Source organism: Schistocerca piceifrons, chromosome 8, assembly GCF_021461385.2.
Source record: "Schistocerca piceifrons isolate TAMUIC-IGC-003096 chromosome 8, iqSchPice1.1, whole genome shotgun sequence".
Lineage (NCBI taxonomy): Eukaryota > Metazoa > Arthropoda > Insecta > Orthoptera > Acrididae > Schistocerca > Schistocerca piceifrons.
The window spans coordinates 172,456,856-172,474,508 of NC_060145.1; the positions used below are offsets into that span (position 1 = coordinate 172,456,856).

Sequence of the window (17,653 nt, forward strand, 5' to 3'; positions counted from 1 at the left end):
GGAAATGCCCAGCAGGAGACAGGCCATTATAGGGTTAATGGCGACAGCAAAGAGGGTGACGCTCAGGATGGAACCCTGAGACACATCGTATTCCTGGATAAAGGTGTCCGACAAGGCAGCACCTACATGCACCTTGAAAACTCTGTCCTTTAACAATTCCTCAAGAAAACAGGGTACGTGGCCACGGAAGCCACACGTGTAGAGAGCATGAAGGATACCAGTCCTCCAGCAGTTGTTGTAGGCCTTCTACAAATCGAAAAAAATGACCACAATCTGGGATTTCCACAGAAAACCATTCATGACATGGGTGGACAAAGTAATGAGGTGGTCAACTGCTGAACGCCGTGCTCTGAATCCACACTGTGCATTCGTTAGTAAATTGCGTCACTCGAGCCACCAGACCAGCCGGGCATGAATCATACATTTTATCACCTAGCAAATGCAGTTGGTGAGAGAGATGGGGCCATAACTAGAAGGAAGGTTTGTATCCTTACCAGGCTTAGGTATGGGTATGATGGTGGTTTCACACCAAAGTCTGGGAAATGTGCCCTCTGCCCTGATGCAGTTGTACATGTTCATCAGAAAGTGCTTGCCTGCAAGAGAAAGGTGCTGGAACATCTGAATGTGGACAGCATCTGGCCCTGGGGTGGAGGATCGGGATGAACTGAGAGCATGACCTGCTCCCTCATAGTAAAGGCAGCACTGTAGCACTCACAATTCTGACAAGGGAACCTCCCCATCGCACCCCCCTCAGATTTAGTTATAAGTTGGCACAGTGGATAGGCCTTGATAAACTGAACACAGATCAATTGAGAAAACGGGAAGAACTGTGAAAAAATAAGCAAAATATACAAACTGAGTAGTCCATGGGCCACATAAGCAACATCATGGACGAAGTGTTCTTAGAAGCGCCGTGGTCCCGTGGTAGCGTGAGCAGCTGCTGAACGAGAGATCCTTGTTTCAAGTCTTCCCTCGACTGAAAATTTTACTTTCTTTATTTTTGCATCGTTATTATCTGTCCGTTCGTTCATTGACATCTCTGTTCACTGTAATAAGTTTAGTGACTGTGTTTTGCGACCGCACTGCAAAACCGTGCGATTAGTAGACGAAAGGACGTGCCTCTCCAATGGGAACAGAAAACATTTGATCGTAAGGTCATAGGTCAACCGATTCCTCCACAGGAAAACACATTTGATATATTCTATACGACACTGGTGACGGCATGTGCGTCACATGACAGGAATATGTTGTCGACCCACCTAACTTGTACACTTGGCGAATGGGTAAAAAGATTCTTCTACCTTGCCCGATTTAGGTTTTCTTGTGGATGTGATAATCACTCCCAAAAAAGTGATGAAAACATAAGAGTTTGTCACATAAACTGAAAATAAAAAATTAAAATTTACACTTGATGGAAGATTTGAACCTAGGACCTTTCGTTCCGCAGCTGCTCACGTTACCACAAGACCATGGCGTTCCTATCGTCCTTATTGTTGCTTATCTTCCCTTGAACTACTCAGTTTGTATATTTTGCTTATTTTTTCACAGTTCTACACAACTTCTTCCTGTTTTCTCAATTGATCTGTGTTCAGTTTTTCAAGGCCTATCCACTGTGCCAACTTATAACTAAATCTGAGGGGGGTGCGATGGGGAGGTTCCCTTGTGAGAAGAAAATAGTATCACCTGAGCCTCCTCCACTCGTTTCTGATGGAGGAAGGTAGGGTGATAGTGGAAAGATCTCGAAACTTCCACAAAATGGCAGCCCAAGATGTTGGAAATAGCAATAGGGTCCACGATAAAATCGTCTGCTACTGTCAGGCCGGAAACTGGCGAATGGATCTTGGTCCCAGAGAGCCGTCAGAAGCTGGCCCACACGAAAGAGGAAGAGGTGGAACTGTTAAAAGAACTAGTGCATGAAACCCAGCTAGCTTTTTTGCTATCCCATGTGTTAAAACAATAACAGTGTTTGTTCAATACGTACCGCAATATTCTGCAGGACTTGTGAACTGTGTGGTTAGGTTTTTACTGCTCGTAGATGTTCAATAGTTAACTAGTGTAGCAGTATGTGGATGTTCACCTGCAAACTATTAACGAGGCTTATCAAAAGTTAAACAATAGTGCACGGGCCATATTAAATGTGTATATGGAGGCTTGTGAACAGTTAAAGTAAACAACAGCGAAACGCAAATGTGCACCTGTTGGCTACATCTTTTAAAGTAGTCCGTATTCGACTTCCATCCCCCATTTTTCAGCTAGTATAGCAATGCAGTACGTCGACATTGAGGACAACAAACAAAGAAACAGAGCAGGCGAACGTCACATATCAACAAGACGTTCTAGTGTGGTTGAAATGATGACACTTGTAGCAGCGCATCGGGTTCGGAATGTACAGCCAGACTGTGATAATTTCATTGCCTGCTTTGATCTTGGACGGAAGCACCACTCTATCAAAGGTGTGAAAAAGAGTGCGGGTGGGCACTAAGGAGGAATCTACCTTTTTCATTATCCAGTGGACGGCAATGACACCCTGATCAGAGAGGTAATACTGGATTTCAGCCTTGGTTACACAGTCGAGCAGCCTTGTGTAAATAACACCATGGAAAGAATTCAGAGTTCTATGGGCCTCGACATGAACAGGGTAGCCATTGACAAGCAGTAGCTGTGCTTGAGAATCAGAAGTGGTCTCCAAAAGCAGAGTGCCATTCTGTAAACGAGAGCAGGATTTCACAGGGCCAGCAATTGCATCAACATCTTTCTGAATAATAAATAGATTTACCGTGGCGAAGGAATGACCGTCTTCAGTGTGTGAGACCACAAGGAACTGTGGTGCAGCAGGAAGGGTCTCTGAATCATTGGTCTTATTACATTTACATTTCGTAGACACTGATTGTGAAGATGATTGACTCACTGCCAGAGAGTCCCCCATGATTGCCAGTGTCTCCGATAGCACACTCCTTCCAACTGGGGGCCCCTTTCACAAGGGGGCGCACCCGCCTTAGGTGATTGTTCACATCTCCTAAACACCTGACAGAGGGACCAATCGGCAATATGGGAATGTTGCAGCTCAGGCAATTGCCCCTCCCTGGGCTTGGCCTGTAACGGGGTACATACGAACCGTACCTTTCGACCCGGGGCTGGGTTACGCAGTCACCTGTTACACATCAGACGTGTAGGCTGGCCTTCAGGAGTGCAAAGGGAGGAAGAAGAAGAGAAAGAGGAACCTCAAATGCCAAAGCAGAGGAATGAGAGGGGAAGGGAAACAAAGAAAGGAAAAGGGAGCGAAAAACAATGGTGATAGTGTTCTTACATCATAGACAGACAATGCATTCCCAATAACACCCCAGACATGTTACCCAATGGAGGGGAAAAAGAATAGCAAAAGGCTACGACATACATGCAGCACAGAAGGGAAAAATGCTGCAAAGGCTGGGGCCCTGTGGCAGCCAAGCACGAACCCACCAAAGAGTCGCGAGCCCTCTGTGTGTGTGTGTGTGTGTGTGTGTGTGTGTGTACGGCACACTTTGTCCATTTTCGAAAAAGGCTTTGTTCGCCGAAAGTTCACTTCCTGACTGTCTTTTTTTGTGTGTGTGTGTGTGTGTGTGTGTGTGTGTGTGTGGTTGTAGGGCGCACAACTTCAATGGTCATTAGCGCCCAGACTACGTTAGGAATGCACCGCGAGGCACAAATTTAAAACAGCAACTAAAAGGGAAAACACGATAAAAGACAGATTGACAGGCATAGGATTAAAAAAACAGCATAATCAAATGTCCTTAGACAGGTTTGTCAAGTTGATAAAACAAAGAACGCAAGCAGCTGCTCCTGGGTCATCCGCTAAAATGGCATCTAGAGTACATGGCAGGCCAAGATCAAGATGCAGTGTATTAAAATCCGGACAGGACGTTAAAATGTGGCGGACCGTCAGCAATTGCCCGCATGGGCTGAACCAGCAGCGTCCAATTCTTAACCGGGCCAAAACTACCTCCTCCCGCCGAGACGGGCGTGAGGAGGACGTCCAAGCCGTGGGAAGAGGTTTCAAGGCCCGAAGCTTGTTGTCCGTAAGTGCAACCCAATCGGCATGCAACAGCGATAAAAAGCGCCGACAAATGACCCTGCTACAATCTGATGAAGGGACACAACAAGAAGCTGTCCGAGGCTGGAGGACTGCAGCCTTGGTCGCGGCATCTGCAGCTTCGTTCCCAGGGATACCGAAATGGCCAGGAACGCACATAAAGCTAACCGGAGAACCGTCGTCCACCAGCTGCTGAAGAGAGCGTTGGATCCGGTGCACGAAAGGGTGAACCGGATACGGAGCACTGAGGCTCTGGATGGCACTCAGGGAATCGGAGCAGATGACATAAGCAGAATGTCGGTGGCGGCAGATGTAAAGAACAGCCTGGTAGAGGGCAAAGAGCTCAGCTGTGAAGACCGAACAATGGCCATGGAGCCGGTATTTGAAACTTTGTGCCCCGACAATAAAAGAACACCCGACCCCGTCATTGGTCTTAGAACCATCTGTATAAATGAAGGTCATATTAATGAACTTTGAACGAAGTTCGACAAAACGGGAGTGGTATACCGAACCGGGGGTAACCTCCTTTGGGAGTGAGCTGAGGTCAAGGTGAACGCGAACCTGAGCCTGGAGTCAAGGTGGCGTGTGGCTCTCGCCCACTCTAAAGGTTGCAGGGAGTGAAAAATCAAGGTGTTGAAGGAGGTGACGAAAGTGAACTCCAGGGGGTAGCAGGGCAGAGACATACAACCCGTATTGACGGTCGAGAGAGTCGTCAAAAAAGGAACGATAAGATGGGTGGTCGGGCATTGACAGTAGCTGACAGGCATACCGACAAAGCAGTACATCGCGCCAGTAGGTGAGTGGCAATTCACCGGCTTCAGCATGAAGACTCTCAACGGGACTAGTATAAAACACTCCGATCGCAAGACGTAAACCCCGATGTTGTATGGAGTTGAGGCGGCGTAAGATGGACGGCCGTGCAGAGGAGTATACGAAGCTCCCATAATCCAGCTTGGAGCGGACGATCGACTGATATAGGCGAAGTAGGACGGTTCGATCCGCTCCCCACGACATACAACTGAGAACACGGAGGACATTTAGAGAATGGGTACAACGGGCAGCCAAATAAGACACATGTGGAGACCAGCTAAGTTTCCTGTCAAATGTGAGACCTAAAAATTTTGTCATCTCCACGAATGGGAGAGCAACGGGACCGAGTCGTAAGGACAGTGGGAGAAACTCTTTGTAGTGCCAGAAGTTAATACAGACCGTCTTCTCGGTAGAAAAACGGAAGCCACTGGCGACACTCCAGGAGTAAAGATGGTCAAGAGCACGCTGAAGACAGCGCTCCAGGAAACATGTACGCTGCGTGCTGCAATAGATGGTAAAATCGTCCACGAAAAGGGAGCCTGACACATCAGCTGGGAGGCAATCCATTATCGGATTGATCGCTATGGCGAAGAGAGCGATACTCAAAACTGAGCCCTGTGGCACCCCATTCTCCAGGCGAAAGGTGTCTGACAGGACAGAACCCACACGTACCCTGAACTGTCGATCCATTAAAAAGGAACGAATAAAAAGAGGGAGGCGACGGCGAAGGCCCCATGTATGCATGGTGCGGAGAATGCCCGCCCTCCAACAGGTGTCGTAAGCCTTCTCCAAATCAAAGAACACAGCCGCGGTCGGGCGCTTCCGCAAGAAGTTATTCATAATGAAGGTCGACAAGGTAACCAGATGGTCAACAGCAGAGTGGCGCCTACGAAATCCACATTGTACATTGGTAAGTAGGCGCCGAGATTCGAGCAGCCAAACCAAACGAGAGTTAACCATTCGCTCCATCACCTTACAGACACAGCTGGTAAGCGAGATGGGTCGATAACTGGAAGGCAAGTGCTTGTCCTTCCCTGGCTTAGGAATCGGTACAACAATAGACTCATGCCAGCATGCGGGAACATGTCCCTCAATCCAGATGCGATTATAAGTACGAAGAAGGAAACCTTTACCTGCTGGAGAAAGGGTCTTCAGCATCTGAATATGAATAGAATCAGGCCCTGGAGCAGAGAACCGTGACCGGGTAAGTGCATTTTCGAGTTCCCGCATGGTGAAGGGGGCATTATAACTTTCACGATTCGAGGAGCGGAAGTTAGGTGGCCTAGCCTCCTCTGCCTGTTTCGGGGGAGGAAGGCAGGGTGGTAATGAGCGGAGCTTGAAACCTCTGCGAAAAAGCAGCCTAAGGCATTGGAGACATCCTCAGGGGCCACAAGGATGTCATTCGCGACCGTCAAGCCAGAAACTGGTGAGTGGACCTTAGTGCTAGATAGCCGGCGCAGGCTACCCCAGACAACAGAAGAAGGAGTAAAACTGTTGAAGATGCTTGTGAAAGCAGCCCAGCTGGCTTTCTTGCTTTCTTTAATAATACGCAGGCACTGCGCACGTAATCGTTTATAATTGATACAATTCGCCACTGTAGGGTGGCGTTTAAAGGTGCGTAAAGCACGTCAATGAGCATGTAAAGCGTCTCTACATGCTGTGGTCCGCCAGGGGACCGGTACGCGACATGGAGAAGAAGTAGTGTGAGGGATGGAATATTCAGCAGCAGTGAGAATGACTTCTGTGAGGTGTGCTACCTGACTATCACAGCTTGTGAAGGTTTGATCCTGAAAGGTCACCCTGGAAGAGAAGAGCCCCCAGTCTGCTTTGGAGATGTTCCAACTAGTTGAGCACGGAAAGGGGGTATGATGCAGGAGATGGATAACACAAGGGAAGTGGTCGCTCGAATATGTATCAGAAAGTGCATACCACTCAAACCGGTGTGCAAGTTGGGTAGTACATATAGAGAGGTCTAAATGGGAATAGGTGTGAGATGTGTCCGAAAGAAAAGTAGGGGCGCCAGTATTGAGGCAGACAAGATTGAACTGGTTGAAAAGGTCTGCTAACAGGGAGCCCCTCGGGCAGGATGCTGGAGAGCCCCAAAGGGGATGGTGGGCATTGAAGTCTCCAGTTAACAAAAATGGTGCAGGTAGCTGAGCAATAATTTGCATCATGTCTGCCCTGGTAACGGCAGATGACGATGGAGTGTAAACGGTACAAATGGAAAATGTAAAAGTGGGGAGAGTAATTCGGACGGCAACTGCCTGCAGGCCGGTGTGCAATGTGATGGGATCGTAGTAAATATCATCCCGGACCAGCAACATAACCCCTCCATGAGCCGGAATACCTACCACAGGGGGTAGATCAAAACGCACAGAGGTGTAGTATGCCAAGGCAATTTGATCGCATGGGTGTAGCTTCGTTTCCTGGAGGGCTACGACGAGCGGACGGTGCAAGCGGAGCAGCAAATTCAAGTCCTCTCGGTTGGAGCGAATGCTGCGAATATTCTAGTGAATAAGGGCCAGTGAGAAGAAAAGGAAGATGAAAGAAGGGGTCACCTCGAAGGCCGCTGAGGGCCTGGCTTCGAGCGAGCACTGCCGCCGCTATCAGTAGGCGGACAGTCATTGTCCATTGGTTCTATAGGTTCATCAGCCATCTTGTTAAGATGGCTGGGAGCTTCCTCTGCAGGTGAACGGCCAGATGTTCGGCTACCAGCGGTGCGGCCAGGCGAAACGGATGACGGCCTGGGGCAGCAACTGCTGGGTGGCACAGGAGAAGAAATGCGCCATGGCGGAGAAGGAGAACTGTGCCTCCTATGAGCCTTCTTGGAAGGTCGTTTAGTGGAAGTACTGGTCGACGGCTGGGAGTTCGAGGTACTTAGGAAATCTGCACGGGACGGTTCCTTCTTGAAGGCCTGTGCATCTGACTTCTGGGTCTTCGTCTTGGCAGAAGCTGATGAAAGTGCTTGTGTCTGAGGTGTGACGGGAGGAAGAGGAGACGTCGACCGTGCGATCTTAGCACTGGCTGAACGGACGACCGTGGTGCTGAAGGTCAGATCGCATGTCTGCGTTGCCACCTCCCTGGTAGTCCGAGGAGAGGCGAGGACAGTACTGTATTTTCCCACTGGGAGCAGCGTGGGCTTCCTACTAGCAAATAGCTTGCGAGCAGCTGAGGTGGACACTTTTTCTTTGACCCGAATTTCTTGGACACAGCGTTCTTCCTTGTAGATGGGACAGTCGCGGGAGGACGCTGCATGGTCACCCTGACAGTTCACACAATGAGGAGATGGAGGTGGACAGTCACCCTCATGGGCATCCCTGCCACAAGTGACACATTTAGCCGCATTGGAACAAGACTGGCGAGTGTGATTAAAACGCTGACACTGGTAGCACCGCGTAGGTGTCGGGACATAGGGGCGAACAGAAATAACCTCGTAGCCCGCTTTGATACGCGACGGCAGCTGAACACTATCAAAGGTCAAGAAAAGTGTCCGGGTCGGTACAAGGTCATTGTTGACCTTTTTCATGACCCTATGGACAGCCGTCACGCCCTGCTCAGCGAGGAAAGACTGAATCTCCTCGTCAGTCAATCCGCCGAGTGATCGAGTATATACCACACCACGAGACGAATCCAAAGTGCGGTGAGCCTCCACCCGGACAGCGAACGTGTACAGGAGTGTGGCCCGAAGCAGTTTTTGTGCCTGAAAGGCGCTCTCAGTTTCTAGTAACAAGGTACCATTACGCAACCTGGTACACGACTTGACAGAGCCGGCTATGACATCTACGCCCTTTTGGATAACGAAAGGGCTGACAGAGGAAAAATCCTTGCCGTCCTCAGATCGAGAAACTACGAGGAACTGCGGGGCAGGCGGTAGTACTTTTGTCACTGGTGGCTGGTCAAGTTTCCGTTTATGGGCAGAAGTCAAGAGAGAAGAACAAGAGAAATCCATTGCGGAGGAATCCCCCATGATTGCCAGCATCTCTTGTGGCGCGCTCCTTCCTTGTGGGGACCCTCTCAGAGGGCATTCCCGCCTTAGGTGAATGTTTACACCTCAGGTCACACCTCCCGAGAAACAGACGGAGGGACCAATCGGCATGGTCAGAAGGTATCAGCTCAGGCAATCACCCCTCCCTGGGCCTGGCCTTTACCAGGGGGCACGTGAGTGCCTTACTTGTCTACCCAGGGTGGGGAATTGTGTGTTACCCCGTCACCGGCTACGCGTGCGAACGCGTGGGTCGGCCTTCAGGCGCGCACAGGGAGGAAGGAAGAAGAAGAAAAAGGAGAGAGAGAGAGGGAGAGAGAGGACAGACTGTCTCAAACGCCTAGGTGGAGACCAGAGAAGGCAAGGACAAGAAGGCAAGGACAAGAAGGCAAGGACAAGAAGGCAAGGACAAGAAGGCAAGGACAAGAAGGCAAGGACAAGAAGGCAAGGACAAGAAGGCAAGGACAAGAAGGCAAGGGAAAGAGTAAGGAAGACAGTGAGATGGGGAAGAACAAAGAAAGGAACCAAGCAAAGGAAGGAAGAAAAATATAGGTCGTGGAACTGTCCGTCTCCGGACGCAAGCGCTAACTACCCCCTTGAGGGGGAGGGACTCCTTTTAGTTGCCTCTTACGACAGGCAGGAATACCTCGGACCTATTCTAATCCCCGGACCTGCAGGGGGGTGACAGTCTTTTTGTTGTTCTTATCTGCGACTCACCATCTCCACTATATCATGAGTAGCAATATCCTTTTCATAATATTGTTATTTTCATGTTAATACTTTGATGTACCGTACACACGTTATGTACCTAACCAGGGACTGAGTCAATAGTGAAAGTGAGAAGGCAGTTGGATTAACAATAAGAAAACAAAATAAGAGAAATAATCAGTGGGTGGGGCTACACAAGTATCCCCCGGGGACTCTACATGCAACAGGGGCCATCCCTCCCATAGTCATCCTATCCTCTATCTGTTATAGTCAATGCAGTAAGGAGGGGAACAGCCTCCTCTAGTCAGTGAAATTTTTTTTTTTTTTTTTTTTTTTTTTTTTTTTGTGGTTTTAGGGCGCAAAACTTCTATGGTCATTAGCGCCCAGCCCGTGACGTAGAAAACAGGAAAAAAACTAAATTTAAAATCAGCAGCAATGGGAACAAAGTCATAAAATTTGAGAAACTAAAGGCAGAAGGAATGCTTAAAAATCCACTATAGAAAGGGGTTGGTTGTCCCCAAAAAAAAAAATCAAATGACTGACGTCATTTCACTGTCACTAATAAACTGTAGAACGCGGTCAGCTGAGCGCGTGTCATCTGCTAAAATCAACGATAGATCAGGCGATAGCTGTAGATGGGAGCGTAACGGATTAAAATAGGGGCATTCAATTAAAAGGTGTCTGACCGTCCACAGCTGAGAGCAGTGGGGACAGAGTGGGGGAGGATCACCGCTTAAAAGATGTCGATGCTAAAAAGACAGTGCCCTATCCGGAGTCTAGCTAAAATTACCTCCTCCCGACGACGCGTTCGGGAGGAAGAGGTCCAAGAGCAAGGAAGGGCTTTCACTTCCCGCAATTTATTATGCGGAAGTGTTGACCAATGTGCATGCCATAAATGAGCAACTTGGCGACATAAACCGCTCCGTAGATCGGTAAACGGAAGAGACTGAATAGCTGGCCGAGGAAGAGAGACTGCAGCCTTGGCCGCTATATCGGCTGCCTCATTCCCACAGATACCAGCGTGTCCCGGGAGCCAGAGGAACGCCACTGAGACGCCCCCCAGGTGGAGCAAGCGCAGACAGTCCTGAATCCGGTGGACCAGAGGGTGCACAGGGTAAAGAGCTTGGAGACTTAGGAGAGAGCTGCGAGAATCTGAGCAGATTACGTACTGTATCCGCTGATGGCGGCGGATGTAGTGGACAGCCTGGAGAACAGCGTAAAGCTCCGCAGTATAAACCGAACACTGGTCGGGAAGCCGAAAGTGATTTGGGGTGTCGCCAACAATATAGGCACTCCCTACACCTAACGATGTTTTCGAGCCGTCGGTGTAAATAAATGTGGCTTCCGTCATTTGTGCACATAGAGCAGCAAATGCCCGACGGTAGACAAGTGTAGGGGTACCATCCTTGGGAAATTGACATAGGTCTGTGAGCAAGTCGATCCGGGGACGGAGCCAAGGCGGTGCTGTACCCCAAGTTGTCAAGAAGGTTTTAGGAAAGCGGAAGGAAAGAGAACGGAGCAGTTGATGGAAGCGGACTCCCGGGGGTAGGAGGGAGGAGGAGCGGCCTGCATACCCGACATCAAAGGAGGCGTCGAAAAAAAGGTCATAGTCAGTGAATTGTAACCCCTAAAAAAGAAGTCTTGGTATGGCAGAGAAACAGGCTAACACATGTAAAAGCAATTGAAACAAAAGGATTACTGAGGCAGCCAAGCAAAGAGGTAGGGTTGAGAGCCACTAGATCCAACATGTGGCGGGAGATGCCCCTGCCCCTGCCCCTGCCATCTCCCCCTGCCCCTGCCATCTCCCCCTGTCCTGAAAGTAGTTTAGGATGTTGTACCTGAGAACAGAAACCACAGAGAAAATGGAGAACCATCTCAACAGCATGTGTGCTGTCCACCATTATTAGAGACAAAGAATATAGAAGACCATACTTACAAGGAGAGCCAGATGAAGGGAGTATTCCACCAGCATGATTCCTGGTGATAATAATCTTATCATTAAACAAACAGACAAATGGTCATAGAAAAAAATATTGAAAATGGATGTATTTATTTGTAGTTACTTTGACCTCCACCTGGTGTGTCTATAGTTTTCAACTAAGAGAAACATATCAGTGACTGGCATATTTTTCTAAGTCCTTACACATGCTTTACATGAGCAAGTGAATGTGCCTTCCATTATCTGCCGTTATCAGTTTAATATTCGCTCTTCAACTGCAGTAGGCTATTCAACTGTTACCCTAAAAAGAAAAGGAGATTGGTAGTTCCTTGGCAGTGTGTCAGCATATTCTACTGGCAGCTGTAGTATGTGACTGGTGAAATCTCACCACAGCCTTTTTTTTATCACACTGCAACTGTTTCATGCTTTATTTACTTTATTGAATTTTCTTTTTATTTACTTTTTCAATATTCTCGTCAGTGAGTAACTGATTATGGTTTGTGATTTGATGTCTAAAAAGATCTTCCTTGAAAGGTAATATTTAACTGACCTCCCATAACAATAAAAATAATCATCCTTTAAGGGTGATATTCACTTGACCTCTCATAAAAATAAAAATCATCCTTGGAGAATGATATTCACCTATCCTCTCATAAAAATACAAATAATACACTAGTAAGTAGATTTGTACTTTGAAATTAATACTGTTGACCTAATAACTATGTAGGTCTTTTAGAGAAAAATGAAATAAAAAAAAGTGAGGGGTAGGCTACGTATAGCTTCCGTATTTTGTCCACATGCCATTGGCATCAAGAACAGCTTGGATGCTTCAAGGCATAGAACTGACAAGTCCATGGAAAAAGTCCTCATAGATGATATTTCTCTCCCATGAAGTATGGATCAAATCCCATAGCTCTTTCACAGTACCCGGAGGAGGGTTTGCCCAGTTGTCCCGCAGAGTCTTTTTAACATGAGATGGGATTGAGATCAGGTGAATTTGGAGGCCACAGAAGGCATTGAATAATATTCTCCCTCGTTTGAAACCAGCTCTGAATCCTTACGTTGATGTGTGATGGATGATTATCATGTAGCTAAGCAAGACATCCTTCGTGACACCAAAGTCGAGCTCTAAGGATGATTACATTTTCACAGGGATGATTACATTTTCAAGGAATTGTCCATAGAACGCTGAACTGAACTTGCCCTGGATATATTCCAGAGTTCCTGCACCCATGTAAGACATCCAGCCTCAACATTTCACACTTATGCATCCACCTCTGGCGCTGTGGCCACGAAGTGCATGTCACATCGTTGCCCATCTGTGCGGTAAACAAGAGTGGGACTTCTGCTCATGGATTCAATTGTGCACTTTTTGGAGAAAATAACTTTCCTCCAATCGACATCATCTCAGGAACTCACAACTGCTAGTCTATCCATAGTGTGTTTGTCAGGTAACAGTTCTTTGATAAGATCATGACTGGACTTGATTCCCTGGTCCTTTAATCTCCTGAGAGCAGTTCTTGACAAGCCCAGCAAATGTGAAACTCTCTATAGTTTCCGGATGAATGACAAAGGAGCACTCTGGGCCATCCTGCCCGATTCTTCTTCTTGTCTCCGTGTAGAGACTCGTGGTCTTCCAGGCTATTGGATGTCTCACTACCTCACCATTATCTCCAAACTGTCTAATCCATCTCCTTGCTGTGGAAACATCAAGACCATAATGATGTCCTGCCTCAGATGCACTAAGACGATCTTCAAAGAGAGCAATTATTCGCTCACAAATATTCACATTAGCCATTTTGGTCGGACTGGTTGGATTAAAAGAGGGGGAAAGGGACCCAACTATGAGGTCATCAGTCCCTTGTTCCGAATAAAACAATGCCACAAGGGTGAGAATAAAACAAATGAGACTGACAACTCAAAACAGAATGAAAGGAAAAACCAGAAGAACAATGAAGGGCAACATACATGTAAATGGACAAAAAGGGTCAAGAAAACCACAGAAACGTGATGAAGAGATTAAAACAACAAAACAGATTACAATGGCTGGCTGACCATGAGAATAAAAAGGAGAAGCCAGCCACTCTGCAACACATTAAAATCTCCACCTTAAAAGCACTAGGGTGGAGGACACAGAGGGACAAAGGACATGCATTAAAACTTAGATCAAATGATAAAACCCACCCTCATGAATAAAACGTAAAACTAAATCAGCTGATAAGGCATTGTAAGATAAAATTAGCAGCAATGAGTCTGGTAATCCAAGATTTCGTCACTGGGCAGTCAAAGTGGGACAGTACACCAGAATATGGGCAATTGTCAACCGAACGCCACATCAGCATTCAGGTGGGTCTTCATTGCGCAGGTCACCATGGGTCACCCAAACGTGGCCAATGTGGAGACGGCAGAGGGCAACTGATTCCCTGCGAGATGCCTGCATGGAAGACTTCCACACATTCATAGTCTCCTTAACACGTAGTTTGCGGTGTGTACTGTTACGCCAATCCGTCTCCCTAAGCCGAAAAACCCTATGGCGTAAGTTAGAACGCAGGTCAGGTTCATAGATGCCCATCTCCAGAATCGGTTTCCGCGTAGCCTGTTTGGCCAGCCTGTTGGCAAGTTCGTTACCTGGGATGCCGACCTGTTCTGGGGTCCACACAAACACCACTGAACGACGAGACCGGTCCAGGGCTTAGATGGACTCCTGGATGGATGCTACCAAAGGATGGTGAGGGTAGCACTGGTCGATAACTTGTAGGCTGCTCAAGGAGTCAGTACACAGAAAAAACGATTCCCCGGGGCAGGAACGGATATACTGAAGTGCGTGGAGATGGCCACAGCTCTGCTGTAATACACTGCAACCATTGGGCAAGGAATGCCATTCAAAATGGTGTCTGCAAACATAGGCGAAGCCAGCATGACCATCAGCCATCGAGCAAAACACTTCAGAGCCCTGGAACTCATCAAGAATCAAGAGGAAGTGACAGCAGAGGGTGGCAGGAGTAACTGAGTCCTTAGGGTCATGCGAAAAGTCTAGACAAATCTGCAGCCTAGGTGTACACAATGGAGGTGTATGTGGACAGACCTGGATGGGAGGTGGTAAAGGGAAGAACTCCAGTTCAGACAGAAGGGATCACACGTGAACCGCAATCGTTAGCCCTGACCTGGGCTGCCGATGCCGGAATGAACTGTCGCAGGTGGAGAAAGGAAATGATAATTGGGATGCTCAGAACTATGAATGTGTGCAACGTAAATGGTGAGCAGTTCTGCACATTGGATCTGCAATAGAGGGACTCCAGCCTCCACCAGGACACTGGTAACTAGACTCCATCTAAAAGCTCGCATCGCTGGGCAAACGCTGCAGTGGTGAACTGGATCGAGTACATGCAACGCTGAAGGCGCCACCAAACCATAAACTAGACTCCCATAGTCAAGGCAGGATTGACCAAGGGCATTTGTAGAGCTGCAGCAGCTTAGAGCAATCTGCATCCCAGTTAGTGTTGCTCAGGCAGCAGAGGGCAGTGAGGTGCTGCCAGCACTTCCACTTAAACTGGCGAAGGTGAGGAAGCCAAGCCAATCGGGCGTCGAAAACCAGTCCTAAGAAGTGATATGTCGCCACTATAGTGAGTGGATCGTCATGACGGTAAAGTTCTGGTTCTGGATGAACAGTACGATGCTGACAGAAGTGCATGACACACGACTCAATTGGCTGAAAACTGGAAGCCATGGGCGAGAGCCCATGACTTCGCCTTGTGGATGGCTCCCAGTAGGCGCCGCTCAGTAACACCAGTACTGGTGGAGCAGTACAAAATGCAGAAGTCGTCTGCATACAGAGATGTGCAGCCCTACAGCTGTTGCTAGACCGTTAACAGCCACTAAAAACATTGATACACTCAATACAGAGCCCTGCGGGACCCTCTTCTCCTGAATATGGGTGGGAACTATGGGAGGCACCAACTTGGACACAAAGTATGGAGCAATAGGAAATACTGGATAAAAATCGAGAATAGGCTTCCGAGACCCCACCTGTATAATGTGGCAAGGATTTGATATTGCCAGGTGGTATCACATGCTTTGCGTGGATGGCAACAAGGTGTTGGCATCTGGAAAAGGCTGTTCAGAGGCAGACTCAAGGGGGACAAAATTATCAGTGGTAGAGAGCCCCTGGCGGAATCCACCCTGACATGGAGCCAGTAGGCCACGTGACTCCAAGACCCAACCCAACTGCCGACACACCATACGTTCCTGCAGCTTATAAAAAATGTTGATGAGGCTGATGGGCCAATAGCTATCCACATGAAGCAGGTTTTAACCCGGTTTGAGCTTCAGAACAATGGTGCTCTCCCACCACTGCGATGAAAAGATGCCATTGCACCAGATCTGGTTGAAAATGATGAGGAGATGGCACTTGTATCCAGATGAAAGATGTTTAATCATCTGACCGTGGATCCAATCCAGACCAGGAGCAATGTCGTGGCAATGTGCAAGTGCACTGAGGAGCTCCCACTCCATAAGCGGGGCATGTAGTGAACGAGAGGACTTTCCTTTCCATCCGCCGTTTGAGGGTGCGAAAGGCTGGGGGTAGTTCTCCGATGCAGAGGCTCAAGCATAGTGCTCAGCAAAGTGCTTGACAATGGCGTTTGCGTTGACACATAGCACACCATTGATGGTAACACCAGGGACACTTGTTGGGGTCTGGTACCCAAAAAGATGTCTGATCTTCATCCAGACTTGGGAAGATGACGTATGGCACCCAATGGTCGAATATACCTCACCCAACACTCCTGTTTCTGTCATTTTATAAGCTGGTGTACAAGGGCACAGAGCCACTTAAAGGCTATCAGATGCTCTAGGGAAGGGTGCTGCTTGTGTCGCTGTAGAGCTCACCGAAGCTCTGCAATTGCCTCAGCGACTTCAGCGACTTCCGGCAACCACCAAGGGACTGTCTTTTGCCGGGGGCACCCTAAAGAGTGTGGGACTGCACTTTCTGCCGCAGAAACGATTGTGGTAGTCATCTGCTCAACCAGCACATTGATGTTACCATGTGGGGCAGAGTCAATGGTGACAGCAAAGGTGAAAGTTTACCAGTGCACCTTGTTTGAAGCCCATCTGGGCAAGTACCCGCGGGCCTAACAGGGCACTGACAGGAGGATGGGGAAGTGATCACTACCACACAGGCCATCATGTGCTCTCCAGTGGATAGATGGGAGAAGTCCTGGGCTGCAAATTGATAAATCAATGGCCAAGTAAGTACCTCGAGCCACAATGAAATGTGTAGCGGACCCAGCATTTAAGAGGCAGAGGTCGAACTGAGACAGTAAAGTTTCGACATATCTGCCTCGTCCGGTAAGGACTGTTTCACCCCACAAAGGGTTATGGGCATTACTACCAAAAGTAGGAAAGTACAATCAGTGCAGCTAACACATTCAGGGGTACTGCACCATCTGGAGGAAGATATACATTGCAGACAGTTATTTCCTGCATCATACTTATTCTGAAACCCACAGTTTCAAGAGGGGTTTGAAGGGGCACAGTTTCACTACAGACTGAGTTTAGGACATAAATGCAAACTCCAACAGACACTTGATTATAGTCGCTACAGTTCCTGAAATATCCCTTATAGCTGTGGAGGGCAGGGGCTGCATTGCCGGGAACCAGGTTTCCTGGAGGGCAATGCAGAAAGCAGGTGTAAAGCTTAACAGTTGCTGTAGCTCAGCCAGGCAGTGGAAAAAATGCCTCAATTCCACTGAAGGATGACATCATCGTGAGACTGGGAAGGCATGGAACATTCAATGAAGCAGTTTACACCTCAGTCACCTGCTGCCAACAACTTATTGCCTGAGCAGTCTATATCCATTGTGTCCGAGGGTCCGGCGAGATCCAGGTCCTCAGCGGATGCCAGAATCTCCAACCCATCTTCAGACGCAGAGCTTGTAGGTAGCGGTGGTGTGGATGCCACCACAAGTTCCTTGTTCTTGAGGGTCTTCTTTTTTGATTTTTCATGCTGTTCCTCGGGTTTCCCTGGCTGGGAGGACTTCACTGAATCAGTCTCCGGGACTCAGGATGGGCGTGAAGCCCTATGACCTGCTGCTTTTGGGCTCTTCAGCCACTGGCGGGTGTCATCTTTCCCACTAGCAGAAACCTG

General features: G+C 48.3%; 1 protein-coding gene across 3 annotated transcripts in view; it reads right to left on the reverse strand.

The window, feature by feature from the left end:
• LOC124711536 overlaps positions 1 to 17,653 on the reverse strand; it is a 66,890-nt gene that overhangs the window by 27,791 nt on the left and 21,446 nt on the right. The window contains exon 1 of one of the 3 annotated variants that reach the window (XM_047241668.1): positions 1,982 to 2,060. The exons of the other annotated variants lie outside the window; for them this stretch is intronic. The gene's annotated coding sequence lies outside the window, so the exon portion shown is untranslated. Of the gene's footprint in view, positions 1 to 1,981; positions 2,061 to 17,653 lie in introns of those variants that run through there. 3 annotated transcript variants of the gene reach the window in all.